At 39.1% G+C, this 18,793-nt stretch overlaps 1 protein-coding gene across 5 annotated transcripts in view; it reads left to right on the top strand.

The window, feature by feature from the left end:
* Nucleotides 1–18,793, top strand: part of AATK (apoptosis associated tyrosine kinase) — a 212,039-nt gene that overhangs the window by 58,136 nt on the left and 135,110 nt on the right. The gene's annotated exons all lie outside the window — the stretch shown is intronic.

The following is an 18,793-nucleotide window of genomic DNA, read 5'->3' as shown; positions in this document are numbered from 1 at the left end:
GATCTATCTACTGTGCCATCTAGCTGCCTAGGTAAAAAAGATCTTAATATATAAAAAAAAAGATTTCTAATGATCAGCAGCAGAATTGGCTGCTTTTGAGGCAGCAAGCTTTTCTTCACTAGAAGTGTTCAAGAAGAGGATGAGTGATGTTAGGAATGTTGTACTAGGAGCAGTTAGGTGGTATAAAGGGTAGAATACTGGACTTGGAGTCAGGAAGACTTGAGTTCAAATGTGACCCTAGACAGTTTCTATCTGTTGTTATTGTGTTTGTCCTTCATTCTCAAAGAGGACCATGACATCAAAGTGATGACATGATTTGCAATTGACTTTGATTTGGGTGAGGGAAGACAGTGCAAGGTCACCAACCTCACTATCTTTTCCTGAGCCATCTGGGTTCAGTGGTCTGTTATTCATCAGGATGACTGGAGATGGCCCAGGATGCAATGGGAGACCCTGACCCTTTCAGGCTTAGGTCTTAATCACATTCTCACTTTGAGTGAGATACACCTATTCAGTGAATAGGCTTCTTTAAGTAGTTACTCAAGGGATGGCCCCTTTAATAAAAAAAAAATCAAACTGGGAGGGGAAGACCTTCAGAGTTCCTAGGTAAAAGAGAAACAAGATATACATCAAAAAACAGAATAAGACAATAATCAATGAGGCAATAAAATTGTGTGGCAGTAAGTGCAAAAAGTAGAGAGAAAAGATGAATATCGGTTGAAATAATTAGGGAAGGCTTCAATGAGGTGACACTTGGATGGCACCTTGATGGATGGGAATAGGGTTTGAAAAAGTAGAAGGGAAGTTAGACTGAATCAAGAAGAAGATGTAATATTTTAAAACCTAATTTCTAGCTGTCTGACCCTGGGCAAATCACTTATGCCTCAGTTTCTTCAAATGTAAAATGGGAAAATTAATAGCCCCTACCTCCGAGGGTTGTTGTGAGGATTCTATAAGATAATGCTTGTAAAGTGCTTAGCATGGTGCCTGGCATTCAGTAGGTGCTGTGTACATGCTCTTATCATCATCATTATTATCACTAGAGATTTCCTGCATGGGTATGGGAGGTTGGACTAGGTGACCTTTAAGGTTGATTCTAACTCTGAGATTCTCTCATTCTCTAAAGTCCCAGAATGGAATGATCATTTCTGGAAATAAAGTGTTATTGTTTTTAATCCTGTTTGTACTGGCCACGCTCTAACTCAGCAAAAATGCTGGCCTGAGTTGCATGAGTTCCTTCCTGAGTCGAAATCCTGTTTGCATCACACTGGGTTTGGTGGTTGTGTGTGTGAGAGTGACTGAGCAGACAGAAGTTCCTCCTCTGGTTCTGATCCCCTGCCATCTCTTTCTCTGCCTCCTTCCCACCACCAAAATACATTGCTTACCTGAACAGAGACTGCTGGGTTTTATTTGTTTGTTTCTTTAGAGCACTGAGGACTGAGGGAAGTTGAGGAGAAACTGAGAGCCAGGCTGCCTCTACTGAACTCTGGGGCTGCTTCTAGTTCATCTCCTATTTTGCTGTTGTCACTGTGTGAGCATGTTTTTGTTGGCATTATAATTCGAATGCAAAGCAGGTAGATGGCTGATGCTTCTCATTTCGTAATTTGTCTACTTAAAATAATTGGCTTTGCAGGGATCTTGCTCCAAAAGCCAGGATCATTTTCTAGGGTACTACTGTTTTAGTATATCTGTCACTAGCTTCTCCTACTAGGTGATATTAATATTGCACTGGGGAGTTTGCAAAATTTTACTTTATATGTGTTGTCTTATTCGTACCTCACAACAAGTTTATGAGATTGGTACTATAAGTTTTCTTTGCCTTCCCTTTAAAGATTGGAAGCTGAGGCATAGAGCGGTTATGAGGCTTGCCTATGGTCACACAGTTAAATGAGTATTAAAGATAGGATTCGAACCCAGGTCTTTCTGACTGTAGGTCTGTCATGCTATTCTTTACCCCATGCACCTTATTTGCTGTGGAGCTAGAAGGAACCTGAATAATTCTTTGATTTTACAGATGGAAAAACAGGCTCAGGGAAGGAATTTTAGGAGCATGCATAGATTCAGAGCAGGAATCAGTCTTAGAGATCATCTTGTTTAATAGATGAGGAAATTTCGGACCTAGAGAGGTTAAATGACTTGGCCCAGGTCACAGAAATAGTGAGCCAAGTGGCATTTGAACCCAGGACTGTGACCCTTAAGCCAGTATTCTCTCCACTGTATCACCTTAACTGTCCAAGGTCACACAAGCATTAAGTAGCAAGTCAGGATCTGAACCCACATCTCTTGACTCTAGCCCTCTTTCTGCTACATATTATTGTGCCTTTTTTGTGGGCACCAATGTTCATTGTAAGATGAAACTATTTGTGCCTTGATGGGACTTCTTTTGTACAACAAGAGAAATACCTTCAGTCTTGTTAATAAATGAAGGGGAAAAAGTTCTGAAAGTTCCTCTGGATGTGGTGAATATAAGGGAAGAAGGATTGGGGGAGGTCTTATATGTGTGTATATGTACAAACTGGTTATAATTATTGTCACTCTATATGTTTGTGTGATAAGAATAAAAGCCCAGTGTTCATAGCTGTGATATTGACAGGGGTGTTTTCAATGTTTGTTGTCCTTGCCTCTTCAGGGCCAGTTGACCATTTCCAAGCAGTAGAAGTTCCTGGAATTGAAAAAAGGCTGTGCAAACCAGGGAATGGTTATGTGTAGCTGTGGGTGGGAGTGGGGGAGGGATCTTTTCAAGGGTACCTCTGTCCTCGTATATTGGTTCTAGCTTCTTCTGCCCTGGACGGTCAACAGACCTTTGCTTAGAGAGTGACCAGTATGTCTGGCCTTATATAAGCCAAGTAAGAATGGGAAAGGGTGGTAAACCACAAAGCTAGAGACTTAAAATTTATTTGTATATGTTCAAATCAGCAAGTCAAGTTAAGAAGTATGTGTGAGGCACTGTTCAGTGGAGAGCATTTAATATGGCCCCTCCCCAGAGCATTAATTCTTTTTTTTTTTTTATTTTTTTATTTTTTTTTATTTTGTAATGTTTAACAATCACTGCCATACAATTGTGATTTTATCCCCCCCACCTACCCCCCACTCCCCCCCTCCCTCCCCACGACTGCACACAATTCTGTATAGATTCTACATATACTTTCCTATTGAGTATATTTTCACTATAGTCATGCTATGTAGTCAGACTAAGATAAATGAAAGAAATCGTATAACAAATCAGAACATGATACACAAACACATACACATACACAAACATGATCTGTTACAATATGTGAGTGACTTCCATATTTCTCTCTCTGAGTGTGGCAGGCATTTTGCCTTGAGATCCTCCATTGGGATTTTTTTTTTTTTGGTAAGAAGTTCTTGTGTTATTACAAAAATCTAAGTCTACCAGAAAAAACTCTCACACACTGTGGTTGTTGCTGTGCATAAAGTTCTCCTGGTTCTGCTCCTTTCACTCAGCATCAGGTCATATAAGTCCTTCCAGGTCTCTCTGAAGTCTTCTTGTTCATCATTTCTTATGGCACAATAGTACTCCATTACATTCATATACCATAATTTATTCAGCCATTCCCCAATTGATGGACATCCCCTTGACTTCCAGTTTTTGGCAACTACATAGAGTGCTGCTATAAATATTTTTGTACATGTGGGACCCTTTCCCATTTTTATGATCTCTTGGGGATATAGTCCTAGTAGCGATATTGCTGGGTCAAAGGGTATGCACATTTTTGTAGCCCTTTGGGCATAGTTCCAAATTCCAGAGCATTAATTCTTGAAGCATATATGAAGCACCAGCTATATGCAGAGCACTGCAGTAGGTACAAATTTTAGTTAAGACATAGTCCCTGCCTTTTTAGTGTTTATAGTCTAATTGGAAGATAAGACACCCAACGAGATAACTAAAAGAAACCATATTTAGTAAGAATATTAGGAGACAGATGTTACAGTGAAGTGGTTTCCAAAGTGTTTTGTTCCCTGAATCCCTTTCAAAAACAACAACAAAATGTTTTGTGAACCCTCAGGGTAATTTAATATACTACTTGTAATATTCTGCAATTATTTATTGCTTAAGCCACCATTAAAGAACCCCTTGGACCAGTGCAAAATCTCCAAGGACTTCTCAAGCCTCAAAATAGGAACCACTGGTGTAATGGCTAGAGAGCCAACCTGAGAGATAGGTCTGGGTTCAAATCTCACCTCTAAAATATACTAACAGTATGACCCTAGTCAATCACTTAACCCCAAATTGCCCACGCAACTCAGTAAGACTATATGTTGGAGAGAAGATATGATAGAGGTAGTTTCTTCCAGGGAACTCTCTCTATTAATGAAATCATAGGTTTGGAAAAAAGGAAAAATGCCAGAGGGAAAAACAGGATTCTCTATGAGGTCTGAGGGGGAGATCACAAACAAACAGGAAAATAATTGAGGACTACATGAAGGAGAGCTTATATCTTGGTTTAGAAGAGTCAGTTTTACAGATATAAGGTGCATGAGATATGACTAGATAACAGTTCATCTGGAAGAAATCTGGGCATTTTAGTGGATTATGAATTCAGCATCAGTAGTGCTAATTGGCAATCACAGAAGGTAATGTGCACTTAAAATTTTTTTAAATAAGAAAATTTTCTCATTTCTTATTAAGAAATGCAACCAAGCAATCAACAAGCATTATTAGTGTACCTTATGCTGCACTGTGCTTACAATGAGGTGTTAATGTGATCCCTTTATAAAGTATGAGCATCTTTATATTCCATCCCATAGTGCTGGATACATAGCAAGCACTTAATAATGTCTATTGACTGACTGACTGATACTTGCCTTGAATGAAATGAGAGGAATATTTTCAAACTGGGTGGGCTAAAAATTAACCCTGAGGGTCTTTAAAAGGCTAAGTTGCTAGCTCTGCAACCAATTCTTTAGTTCAAACTATCAATTCAAGGAGAATCTAGACTATGAGAGGGAATTGCTTTAGTGGGGGAGGAGTGAATTTTTCTTTCCACTCCTGCTTTGTGGAGGAAGCTAGTCAACCAGTAGGAGCAGAGACACACATCCCAGACAGACCTGGATGGAGAAAACAATTAGGATGAAGCAGCTCTGAGGGGCGTGGCCTCTAGCAGCAGAAAAAAAAGAGCTGGTTATAAGCTTAAGGCAGAGCTAGCTCTGGAAATGGAGGTGAGCAAGAAAGGAACACATCCTGGGAGCTGAGCAGTCAGCCCAATAGAGACGGCCCCCCACCCCCCATCCAGTGGGGAACTTTGTGAGGACTCTGCAAAGACAGAAGGGACATTGGGACCCTGCATTTTCATAGATCTTTGTTGCTCTGGCCACACAGATTTCCTCTATTCATACTTCATGACCATTGTACTCTGTGAGCACTCCTCTGACATATGCTGTATGAATTAGTGGGAGAATGTGCCCTAGCTTTATGGGAGAATGTTTTGTAGCTACTATTTTTACTGTGTTTGTACAGAATTTTCCAATTTTATGTAATCACAATTGTCCTTTTTATGTCCTGAGATCTTCTCTACCCTTATTTGGTTAAGAATTCTTCTCCTGTCCATAGCTATATACATTATTTCCTTCCCTATTTCCCTAATTTGAGACTATGACCTTGTATGCATAGATTATGAATCCGTATTGTATGGGATACTGGTCTAAACATAATTTCTGCCAGACTCTTCCCAATTTTCTCATTGGTTTTTGTGAAATAAGTCTTTACTTAAGTTGTGTTGTTCAGGTTCATCGAACACTATGATGCTGTGTTTGTTTGATTCTAAATATTTTGTACCCAATCTGTCCCACAGTTCTATTTTTTTAACCAGTACCAAATACCTTCAGTGATTACTGCTTTGTAGTACAGTTAGATTTCTGCTACTGCTAAGATCTTCTGCATGCTTTTTTTTATTACTCTCCTTGAGATTCTTGATTGTTTTCTACCTCTACATGAAGTTTGTTTCTGTTTTATTCTATAAAGTAACCCTTTATTTGTTTGATTGGCATGGTATTCAATAAAGTAAATTATTTCAGGTAGTATTGTCACTTTTAGCATATTAACAGGGCCCCAAAATAAGCAATAGATATCTTTCCCGTTACTTAGTTCTGTCTTTATATTCATAAAAATGTTTTTGGGTATACTCATATAATTCCTATGTGTCTTAGTAGGTATGCTAATTTTTATATTTTGTAGCAGTTTTGGATGAAATGTATCTTTCTTTTCTTGGAATGCTGGAAGAGCTATTTCAGGCTTCTCTTGCCACAAATTCGCCTTGGTCCAGGCCTTGTAATGGGCTTCCTGCTACCTCTTCCTTCTGTATTTTGTAGGTAATTTGTGGAAAGGCTGATGACTGTTGTGAGTTTGTTTTGTACCTGTTTACTGAAGTTTCTAATTACTTCAAGTTAGATTTTTGTTGACTCTCTAAGATCCTTTAAATTAGTGATCATGCTATATTTAAAAAGTGATATCATTTCCTCTTTTCTTAGGTTTATTCCCTCAATTTATTTCTCTCATCTTATTGCTAGAGGGAGCATTACTCAAATAACAGTGGTAGCCCTGAATGTCCTTGTTCTACTCCAACCTTAATGGAAAGGTCTCTTTTTCCATTATAGATAATGCTAGCTTTGGTTGTTTAGATAGATGCTACATTAAGGAATGGTCCATTTATTCCTTTGCTCTTATCTTTTTTTTTCTTCAGTGTTCATGTGGAAAATTTCCAGAGGAAGGGTACACCAGATTGGTGATGGCCTTGGGTTCATGTCATTTGAACACTGTGTGAAAGAACAGGGGATGTTAAATATGGAAAAAAACTTAGTGGGGCCTGAACTGTCTCTAAGTAGTTGAAAGACTTTCATGTGCAACAGAGATTAAACTTTCTTTGTTTGGTCCCAAAGAGAAGAACTAGAGTAATGGGAAGTAATTGTAAAGAAGTCAACTTAGATTTGATAAAAGGCAACAGTTTTGTAACAATTAGAGCTATCCCGGACTGAAATGGATGCTCTCAAAAGGTAGAAGTTTCTCCCCCATTGAAGTTCTTCAGGTGAAGACTGGATGACTACTTGTTGGGTGTGCTGTACAGGTAATTTTTTTTCCCCCAGATATGAGTTAGACTCGATGATCTGAGGATCCTTCCAGTTCTGAGATTCTGTGAGTCAGCCTTTGAGTTGCCCATGTTTTTCTTGAGCTTCCGTTTGTCCACGTGGATTTTATTATTTTATTGAGCTCTGTTTTGATGGTCTGATTGGTATAGCATCAAAACTGTAAATTTACATTGAAATATTTTTATTATATTGTCACAGCCCAGCCATGAGCACTGAATATATTCCTTTAGTTATTTATTTTTCATTTCTTTCAAGGGCACTTTTTAATTGAATCTATATGAGTATTGAGTGTATTTTGGTATATTTACTCCCAAATATTTTATGTATTTTGTAGGTAGGAATCGGATAGCTCAAGTGAAGAGGAAGATCATTCTAAGCACAAAAAACAGAGCACAGATTAGGGAGAGCACGAGGCATGGAGGTAACAGACTACGAAGACAAAATACTGAATATGAGGAAGGATTATTAATAATGCAAGTGGAATAAGAAAGAGTTAAAGATGGGTTGAAGTGTGAGGAATTCATTCCTGTCATCTCAGACATAACTAGGGAAAGTTTGGTCTTCATGCTGAACTTAGAAATTCTAACTTTATAAAGTTCCTAAGAATGAATGAATGAATAGATCATTTATTAAGTGCTTACTGTGTGCAGAAGTACTGGGGATATAAATAGAAAAATAAGATAGTCTCTGTTCCTTAAAACTTCCTGAAGGCTTCATTTTGATTCACAATTTTCAGCATTAATTAGAGGAGATGGGAACTAATTTTTTCTAGATTAGTAATTGACCAGCTCTATACTGTTGGATCCCAATACCTGAGAATTGGAGATAGACTACCTCTGCCATGAAACTGGGCTTCCCTTCCCCCGAGTGTAGTAGGTATTTAATAAATGTCTTTGAGTGAATATGAATGGGTGATTGAGAGTGCAGAAGGTGCAGTGAAGATGGACGCATAGGAGGATGGGCTCAGCTGATGCTTCCCTTTGACTTGCCTGGGAGTGGGCTGTCTGACCCATCCTAACCTTGTCTTCTTCTCTTAACTAAAATGACCCATAAATACCTGCTAGAGAAAAAAAGGCTATCTGCTTGAAGTCTGCTTGTGAAGTCCTTTTGATGGTCTCCTTGCTTAAATGCATTCCAGTAGTTGTAGCTGGCATTTATACTGGTCAGTAAGATGATAGCTGCCTGACATAAGTAGTGAGAAATGCGTAGGAGTAGAAAGACTTTTAGGCACATGGTAGGCTCTGTGTCAGTGTAAAATGAATGTCATGGTTCCTTTAAGAATTATGCCAGGAAGAGGCAAGCCTGAAGTGAGAGAAGGTTTCTGAAAAATGCTAAGGACAATAAAAAAAGGCTTAAAAATTATATTCACAGCAAGGAGAACAAGGGCAAGATAGCCAAGTTTTGGGGGTGGTTCCATCTTATGTAAATAGATGACAGTAAGAACTGTTACTGTTTTGCTTCCTGGCATCAAAGAGGATAGTTTCAAACAGTAAAGGTTAAGAACAAATGTGGTAAAGAAGGAAATCTAGAAGAGAAGGAAGGAAATGGAATGACATATTTGTCTCAGTGGTGGAGAGATTAATTGCTTTCTGTTGAACAAACAGAAGGAATTAACTGGGGACAAGCTAGATATAGAGACATAGTATGCATCTATTGCATTTTCATTAAAATATATTTCTATAAAAGTAAAAGAAGATAAAAAGAAAAATATACTGGTAAAATATGGCAAATGTGAATAAAAAATCTTGATATCTAAAATGTATAATGAATTTTTTAAGTTGCAATGATAACTCCCATCCTACAACAGATGAATTGTCAAAAGGAATGAATAGAAAATTTTCTTTTTTTAAAAAAATTATTGTTATCCCTTATTTTTATATCTTCTTATTTTCCAAATATATCCTATTTTCACTTATCTTCAGTGAGCTCTCCCTTATAATAACAACAACAAAAAACATAAAAACTGCAGAAGTAGACAATTTGAAGAGGGAGCAAATTATTATGAATAACCACTCGAAAAAATGCTCAACATTACTAATGCAAAAGCAACATTACTAATAAAAAGCAAAAAATGTTCAACATTACTAATGCAAAAACATTACTAAAAATGCAAAATTAAATCAACTTTGAGGTTCCACCAAATATCCATCAAATTGGCAAAAATAACTAAACAATGAAACGCTGTCCTGGCAGGTTTATGTTGACATAGGCATGCTAATTCATTACTGGTGGAATTGCAGGCTTGTAGAGGTTTTCTGGAGAGCAATCTGGCAGAACTCTGTCAAGGACACAAAATTAAAATATTTATTTTTTACCCAATAATTAATTTGTTAGGCATGTACCTTGATCTTGGTATTAAGAAGAAAACAGAGAGATGACTTTAGAAATTTTCATGACATCATGGTGCGGTTGTAAAAAACTGAAAGCAGCCCTCAAACTTTGTTTGTTCAACTGCAGAGGAACAGTTAAACAAAATGTGTTAAATTAATTTAATGGAATTAAAGTAATTAATCAAAAACAATTAAGATGGACAAGCACAAGGAATACAAAGAGATATGGAGAGACCTGTATGCAACAATACAAAGTGAAGAAAGCAAAGCCAGAAAAGTGAACTGTAGGTGGTCTATGAATGAAGGAGAAAAGTGAGTGAGAATGTGTGTGTTCGTCCTTCATTGCCAAAGAACACCATGCCATCAGAGGAATAATGACATGACTTTGTTTTGAGTGAGGGAGGGCTGTGCAGGTCACCAGCCTCACTTCTCCTCCAGAGCCATCTGAATCCAGTGACCAGATGTTCATCAGGATGACTAGAGATGACCCAGGATGAGGCAGTTGGGGTTAAGTGACTTGCCCAAGGTCACACAGCTAGTGAGTGTCGAGTGTCTGCAGTGAGATTTGAACTCAGGTTCTCCTGACTCCTGCACTGGTGCTCTATCTACTGTACCACCAAGCTGCCCTGAGTGAGAATGAATGAACAGAGAATCCACTAAGTAATTTTTCTTAAAGCACAGGTCTAGGTATATCACTCCCCTTTTCAGTATGTTTCAGTGCCTTTTAGTTATCTCTGTGATCAGATAGGAATCCTCTCTTTGGCATTTTAAAGCTCTTTCTAACCTTGCTCCAACCTGCTTTTCCAGGCTTATTAGACCTTATTTCCCATTACACACTCAGTAACTAGCCTTCTTTCTGTTCTTCACATATGGTATTCTATCCCTTGTTTCCGTTTCTTTTTGCAGGTTATTTCCCTGTGTCTGGAATGGACTCCTGTCTCACCTCTGTCTCTTAGAATCAATCCTTAGCTTTCCTTTTTATGTAGCTCAGATCATGTGCTACTGTTTGAAGTCTTTCTTGATTTTCCTGTCTGCTACTATCCTCCCCTGTAACTTATGTGTGTGTGTCCTTCAGGAGAATGTTGGTTGATTGGTTGTTGTCCTTCATCTTTGAAGAGGATCAAAATGACATCACCATGATAAAGTGAAATTCCAGCGTGTCTGACTGTGGCTGATCAGACCAACATGAGCTCGGAATGCTCTACCACAGGTTGGGTGTAGATAGTCTGCGTGAATATTTGGGGTGGATATTCCAAATTTGCGCATCCTGCATTTACTTTGTGCTGTCTCAATTCTGTTTTGCTCATAGAGCACAGCACCCTTTCTGATGTGGGCACGCCATTCTGAGTGGTCCTGTGCCAGTGTCTCCCATGTTGCACAGTCAAATCCTAAGTGCTTGAGAGAGACCTTGAGAGTGTCCTTGTATCATTTCTTCTGGCCATCATGTGATCGCCTGCCCCATGTGAGTTCTCCATAAAATAGTCTTTTTGGCAAGCGTACATCTTGCATTTGAACAACGTGGCCAGCCTGTTGGAGCTGCTCTCTCTGAAGCATTGTTTGAATACTTGGCAGTTCAGCTCGAGTAAAGACTTCAGTGTCTGGTACCTTTATCCTGCCAGGTGATCTTCAGAATCTTCCTAAGACAGTTCAAATGGAAGCGATTCAGTTTCCTGGCATGGAACTGGTAGACTGTCCATGTTTCATAAGAATATAACAATGAGGTCAGCATAACGGCTCTGTAGACCTTCAGAAATAGAATGTAAACTCAAGGTCAGGGACTTATTTTTGTCTTTATATCCCTCTCCCTCCCACCCCATACCTGGTGCATAATAGATGCTTGTTGATTGTTTATTGAACACTTGTTGATGGACTGACTTAAAAGGAGAAAAAATAGTTATTTAGCAAGTATACTTGTTTAAGTATTAAATTTATAGTGATGCTGAAGTGATTGATTGGTTTCAGTAACTGACCTAAAGGGAGAAATTGATGACACATTCCTGAAATCTGTGCCGCAGGGAGTACAAGATAAACTCCCTTCTGAGAGCTAAGCCAATTAAGTGTCCATGCTAAGTCTGTCACCAATATAATGGGCCCTTGAGAGTGGGGAGCCTCCAGAGGACTTAGCTGGCCTAGGTCAGGAGGCAGTGGGGATCTGGGCTGTGGATGAGATAGGGAGACCCAATCTCAAAATAAAAAAGATACTTTGTCTTATTTTATCTTTGTATTCAGTGGGCTTGGCAGCGCTGTAGCCATAGTAAATACTTAGTAAGCATTCACTCATTTGAATTGAGCCAAGTTAATACATAAACCTAGAAGGGGCAGTATTCAAGACCAGCCTTAGCTGAACTTAGGAAGTTCTGATTAGGAAGGAAGTAAAAAATGCCTACCTTCCTGCAAGCTGATTCTGAAGGCAAGTCTCCAGAAAGATCAAAGAAGTTCTAGGAATATTGGGAATATTTGTAGCATTGTTGGAATAAGTGTACTCCTTATCAGAGGTTGTTTTTTGAAGGGAGCAATACCCATTTTGATGTATAAGTTCTATATATTTTATTCTACAAAAAAGTTTGGTTACAAGATAGTCACTTTTTATATGCTATATTTTAGATGGTTAGAATCCTTTGGTTTAAATTCTTTTTTTAAAATGTTCAACTCTCAATTATCTGTACCAGTGAAGGGGGTCTAGAATGTGGATAACTGAACATGTTGAGTTTGAGATGCTTACAAGGCACACAGTTCAATAGGTATTTGATGACACAGAACCAGAGCTTAGAAAGGAGACTGCAGATAGATGTTTGCTGTTAGTCATTTTTCAGTTGTGTCCAACTCTTTGTGACCTCATTTGGGTTTTCTTGGCAAAGAAATTGGAACAAGTTGCCATTTCCCTCTCTAGCTCTTTTTCCTTCCTTCCTTCCTTCCTTCCTTCCTTCCTTCCTTCCTTCCTTCCTTCCTTCTTTCCTTCCTTCCTTCCTTCCTTCCTTCCTCCTTCCCTTCCTCCCTCCCTCCCTCCCTTCTTTCCTTCCTTCCTTCCTTCCTTCCTTCCTTCCTTCCTTCCTTCCTTCCTTCCTTCCTTCCTTCCTTCCTTCCTTCCTTCCTTCCTTCCTTCCTTCCTCTCTCTTTCTGTTTTTGGGAAATGAGGGAAATGAGGCAAACAGGGTTGACTTGCCCAGGGTCACACAGCTAGTAAGTTTCTGAGGCTGGATTTAAACTCATTAAGATTAGTCTTCCTGACTTCAGACCTGGCAGTCTATCCATTGTGCCACCTAGCTGGCCCACATATACATATACCCCTATACCTACACCTACATCTGTGTGTGTGTGTGTATATGCTTACATATACAATTTTTTTGCATAGAGGTGATGATTAAACCCATGAGAGCTGGCAAGGTCACCAAATGAAAGAGTACATGTAGAGAAAAAATGAGGTCCCAAGACAGAATGTTAGGGAGCACCCACAGTTACAGGGTATGAAATTTATGAATATCCCACAAAAGGAAACTGAGTAGGAGTGGTCAGACTGGAACCAAGGGTATCATGAATCCCTGGGGAGCAGAAGGTGATTAACAGTGTGTCTGAGGCTTCCCTTTTTCTGTTGGAGGCATTATCTTTCTGGTCAAGATGTGTTAGGGAAGCTTCTGGTCTGGCATAAACCACTTCCTGCTTCTTCTCTAAGCCTTGATTAACTTAGGGTACAACACATCCAGGTTCTGTGAACCTGACAGCCCTATATAAAGGCTACTTATTATTATTAATCAATAAAAATTACTATGTATTCTATTCTTGATCTTACCCGATCCTTCCATTGTGACCTCTGGAATGCTGGTTTCATAATTAACAAACTTGCTTTCATCTTAAACTTCCTCCTTTCTTGTTCCTCCTATTTTTTATCAGTAACTAAGACCTCATGATGATACCTTGCCATCTTCTCCAGTGCTGGCTGCACTTTCAATCATACCCCTGAGTCATGGTCATGATAGTGGAATTGGATAGAATATTCCTTGTTCCCTATTGGCACTTTCAGACTCTCTCATCACCTCTATTACTCAGCAACCTCTCTTCCTTTGAGATTCATTTAATCCAAATTTACTACTCAATCCAGATTCTAGTAGCTATTAAATACCAAATCCCCAGGTCATTCTCTCTCCTGTTGCAGTGAATTGGTTCATAGGCTTCCTCTCTACCTCATCTCCTTCCCTCGTTGTAGAGGATTCTAACATACATGTTAAAGGAGCATCAATTACCCAGACTTTCCCAGGAAGTCCTTGATCTACTCAACTCCCATGACCTACCTCTCTATTCCATCTCAGCTATTCACAGGGATGGTTATATCCTTGATCTTGCCATCACTACCAAATGTTCTACTTTCATGTTCAAGAACTCTGAATTTCCTTAACATGATCATAATCTTTTCTTCTCAACCCTCCCTATACTTCACTCCTCCTAATTATAGTCTTTATTCTTACTATGCCCTCCCATTCCTTTGTCCCTCTGTGCTATCCTAAGCTTTCCTGCTTTGGCCACACCCTCCTTCCTCCCTTCTCAATTGTGACCCCTTGGTAAACCAATTCTACACTACACTGTTCTCTACTCTTGAATTTTTTCCTCTCTTGTCCTGTAGCTTGATCATGCCTTGCCCAGCCCCAACCCTGGCTTACTCCTGGCATTCGATTCTTTGGTCCTACTCAGATGCTGCTGAATCAATTGGAAATGAAACATAAAATCATGCTGATTGGGTTCACTTTAAATTTATGCTGGCTAATATCAGCAGAACCCTCACTATAGCAAGGCAATGCTACTACTTGTTCATAACTGATTTCCCTTCCACTTAAGCACAGTAGCCATTCCCAACCTCTTCATCTCTCTTCAAGCTTCCAGTGACACTCCTTCCCGCCACACTTTCTTCAGATGACTACATCTCGTACTTCACCAGAAAAAAAATGGAGATCATTCAGGTGGCACCGGATACAGAGTACTGGATCTGGAGTCAGGAAGACCTGAGTGTAAATTTAGCCCCAGACATGTACTAGCAGTGTGACCCTGGGCAAATCATTTCACTTTTGTCTGCCTGGGTTTCCTCATCTGGGATAATATTAACAACTACCTCCCAGGATTGTTATGAGCATCAAATGAGGTCATATTTGTAAAGCACTTTGCAACTTTAAAATGCTATATGAATGCTGGATATTATTATCACTACTACTGTTATCATTCAGCAATTCCTCTTCTTCCTTCCTTCTTATTAACATTCTTCTAATATCATCCCCTGCTATCTCCTCTTTCACTCCAGCTTCTGATGACAAGGTGGCCCTTCTCCTTGCCTAGAACAATACTCTTTCTTTCTCTCTCTGTCTCTGTCTCTGTTTCTCTGTCTCTGTCTCTGTTTCTCTGTCTCTCTCTCTCTTTCTTTGTCTCTCTCTCTCTTTCTTTGTCTCTCTCTCTCTGTCTTTGTCTCTCTCTGTCTCTGTCTCTGTCTCTCTTTCTCTCTCTCTCACCTAGCCCTCGATATTATCCTCTCCTACTTTCTCTACAAGATTGTCCCCACCAGATAAAGGCCTCATTTCTAGAATATATAGAGAACTGACTCAAATGTATAATCATACAAGTCATTCCCCAGTTGATAAATGGTCAAAGGATATGAACAGGCAATTTTCGGAAGAAGAAATTAAAGATATCTATAATCATATGAAAAAATGCTCTAAATCACTATTGATTAGAGAGATGCAAATCAAAACAACTCTGAGGTACCATATCACACCTATAAGATTGGCAAACATGACAGAACAAGAAAATGATAAATGCTGGAGAGGATGTGGGAGAGTTGGAACACTAATTCATTGTTGGTGGAGCTGCAAGCGCATCCAACCATTCTGGAGAGCAATTTGGAATTATGCCCAAAGGGCTACAAAAATGTGCATACCCTTTGACCCAGCAATATCGCTACTAGGACTGTATCCCCAAGAGATCATAAAAATGGGAAAGGGTCCCACATGTACAAAAATATTTATAGCAGCACTTTTTGTAGTTGCCAAAAACTGGAAGTCAAGGGGATGTCCATCAATTGGGGAATGGCTGAATAAATTATGGTATATGAATGTAATGGAGTACTATTGTGCCATAAGAAATGATGAACAAGAAGACTTCAGAGAGGCCTGGAAGGACTTATATGACCTGATGCTGAGTGAAAGGAGCAGAACCAGGAGAACTTTGTGCACAGCAACGACCACAGTGTGCGAGAGTCTTTTCTGGTAGACTTGGAATTTTGTAATAACGCAAGAACTTCTTAAAAAAAAAAAATCCCCATGGTGGTTCTCAAGGCAAAATGCCTTCCACACTCAGAGAAAGAAATATGGAAGTCATTCGCAGAATGTAGCAGATCATGTTTGTGTATGTGTATGTTTTTGTGTATCATGTTTTGATTTGTTATATGATTTCTTTCATTTATTTTAGTCTGACTACAGCATGACTATAGTGAAAATATACTCAATAGGAAAGTATATGTAGAACCTATACAGAACTGTATGCAGTCGTGGGGAGGGAGGGGGGTAGTGGGGGGTAGGTGTGGGGGGGATAAAATCTCAATTGTATGGCAGTGATTGTTAAACATTAAAAAATAATTAAAAAAAAAAAAAGATTGTCCCCACCATCATCCTCATCTTTTCCTCAATCTTCAGTCCTTTATCTACAGGATCTTTCCCTGTTACCTATAAATACACCTAAGTTTCTTTCATACTTAAAAAAACCTCACTAGAACTTACCATGTCAAGCAACTATCATCTGATGCCTCTCCTCCCCTTCTCAGCTAAGCTTCCTTAAAAAGCCATCTTTAATTGTTGCCTCCATTCTGTGCTCTCACTCTTTTCTTAAATCCTCTACAATCTGTGTTCTGACCTCATTGAACTGAAACTGCTCTCTCCCAAGTTACCAGTCCTTTCTTAAGTCCCACATCTAACTGCCTTTTTAAATCCTCATCTTCTTGACCTCTCTGGAGCATTTGACACCATTTAGCACCTCTCTGTACTCTCTTTGATGAGCTGGAAAGTCTCTTTTCTCTTTATTCTTTTCTTTACCTATGTGATCTCTCCTCATCCTTTTTTACTGGGTCTTCATCTGCGTCATACCTGCTAACTGTGTGTGTCCCTTTGTCTCTGTTCTGGCTTGTCTTCTCCTTTCCTGTTATACTATCTCACCTGGTGATCTCATCAGCTCCCATGGGTCCAATTATCATCTCTATGTAGATGATTCCCAGATCTATTTATCTAGCTCTAATCTCTCTCTCCTGAGCACCAGTCCCACATCACCAGCTGCCTGTTAGACCTTACAAATTGGATGGCCTGTAGGCATTTCGAACTCAGCTTGTACAAAATGGGACTCATTATCTTTCTCCTCTGAACCCTCTCTTCTTGATTTCCCTCTTCTTACTGAGGGCATAACCATTCCTTCCAGATACTCAAGTTTGAAACATCAGTGATATTCTTGACTCCTTTCTCTCACTCACCTCATATGTCCAATCTGTTGCCAAACCTCATAATTTCTTACTGTTATCTCTCTCATAAGTCCCCTTCTCACCACTCTCACAGCCATCATCCTAATTCAAGCCCTTTGCATCTCTTACCTGGACCATTGTGGTAGCTTTCTCAACGATCTCCTTGTTCCAAGAGTCTCTACCCACTCTAATCTATCCTCCACTTTTCTGGTAAAATGATTTTCCCCCCTAAATCTTAGGTATTATCATGTCACTTCTCTGCTTGGTGAACTCCCTTCATTTACTTTACAATCTAGCTATATCCTGGTTCATTTGCTGTTCCTCAAATAGAACCTCTCCCTATCTCTATGCCTTTAACTTGCCTGTGGCCCATGGCTAGAATGCTCCTACCACCTCTTAACTCCTAGGGGTCCCAGCTTCCTTAACAACTCAACTCAAATGCCACCTTCTCTTGGAGATCTTTCCTGTTAATGCCTTCTTCTCTATGTTACCTTTCTCTGCTTTATATTTCTATTATATGTTCTGTTTTGGATACAGTTATTCCTTTCACATCACAGGGGTTATGGGTGTGGCACTCTGCTATCTGGAAAATCTGCAGAAAGTTTTTTGGCCCTCCCTTTGTATTAGAGAAGTCTGAATTTTTTTCTTTTTCTTTTATGCGGTGTTTACAGTGTTTTATTACAAAATTGGGGTTGATATTATACTGTACTATACATATATTTTATGCATTTCTGAGTTCTAAACTTTTTCTGTGCTGTGTGTGGGCCTTCATGTGTCATCTGTGGCTTCTGTAAAACTCCCCCAAATTTCCCATTTACTTTCTTGTGCTTATATATCAAAACCTGCAGTGGGGAAAGTTGTGATATGGAAGGGACAATGTTATTCTGTTTTATATGCCTGTCCTCCCCCCTTCTCTGTTCGCAATGTAAACTCCTTGAGGGTAGGGACTGTTTTCCCTTTTTTCTTTGTCTTCCAGGTACTTTTTCCTGGCACATGGTAAGCACTTTGTAACTGCTTGTTGATTAGTCACATAAGTTTATACTTGCAGTCATCTTGGACTTTTCCTTCTCCCAACTCCGCTTCCATTCCCCCATGTCTAATTAGCTGCCAAGTTCTATTGATCCTATTTCCACACTGTCTTTTTTTATCTCTCTCCTTTTCTGTGTTCAGTTGATCCCAACCCTACATCAGTCTCTTGGAGTATCCTCAAAATTGAACTCCCTGTTTTCAGTTTCTTCCCTTCCCAAATCCACTTTCCATACAGCTGTCAAATTAATATTTTTAAGAGCCGACTATGTTATTCTGAATTTAATAAACATCAATAAAACAGGATTTTATATATTTCCATATACAGGAAATTATACAGGATGTCCCAGAAGTCTTAGTTCAGTTATAATAGCTCACTTAAAACTGCACTAAAACACACTCTGTATATGAAACTGTGAATCTCTATTATGTAAGGTTTATATCAATATGCATGATATGTATATATAATAAATTTAATGTTAGTTTCAAAACTGTTCTGCTTATGTCTCCCTTAGAACCTTCTTCTGTTTTCTTTTATGCATTTAAAAATGCTCTAATAACCCTCTTTTCTTTTCTCCTTTTTTCTCTTCTTTTCTTTTTTTTAGGCATCCTTTTTGCTCCTTCTTCTCCCTTCCTCCCCACCTCCCCTTTTCCATCTCCTGGTTTTGCTCATTTCATTTCGCATTCATACAAATCTTACAAGATTTCTTGTAATCTTTCCTTTCTTTTTTATGCCTCCATAATATTTCATTACATTTATATACCTTATTTGTTCAGCCATTTCCCAGTTGATGGGCACCACCTTGGTTTCTGGTTCCCTGCTGTAATTAAAAAAAAAGCTGCTGCTATG

The sequence above is a fragment of the Notamacropus eugenii genome, chromosome 2 (assembly GCF_028372415.1).
Source record: "Notamacropus eugenii isolate mMacEug1 chromosome 2, mMacEug1.pri_v2, whole genome shotgun sequence".
Classification (NCBI taxonomy): domain Eukaryota; kingdom Metazoa; phylum Chordata; class Mammalia; order Diprotodontia; family Macropodidae; genus Notamacropus; species Notamacropus eugenii.
This window is presented reverse-complemented; position numbering and strand designations above follow the sequence as displayed.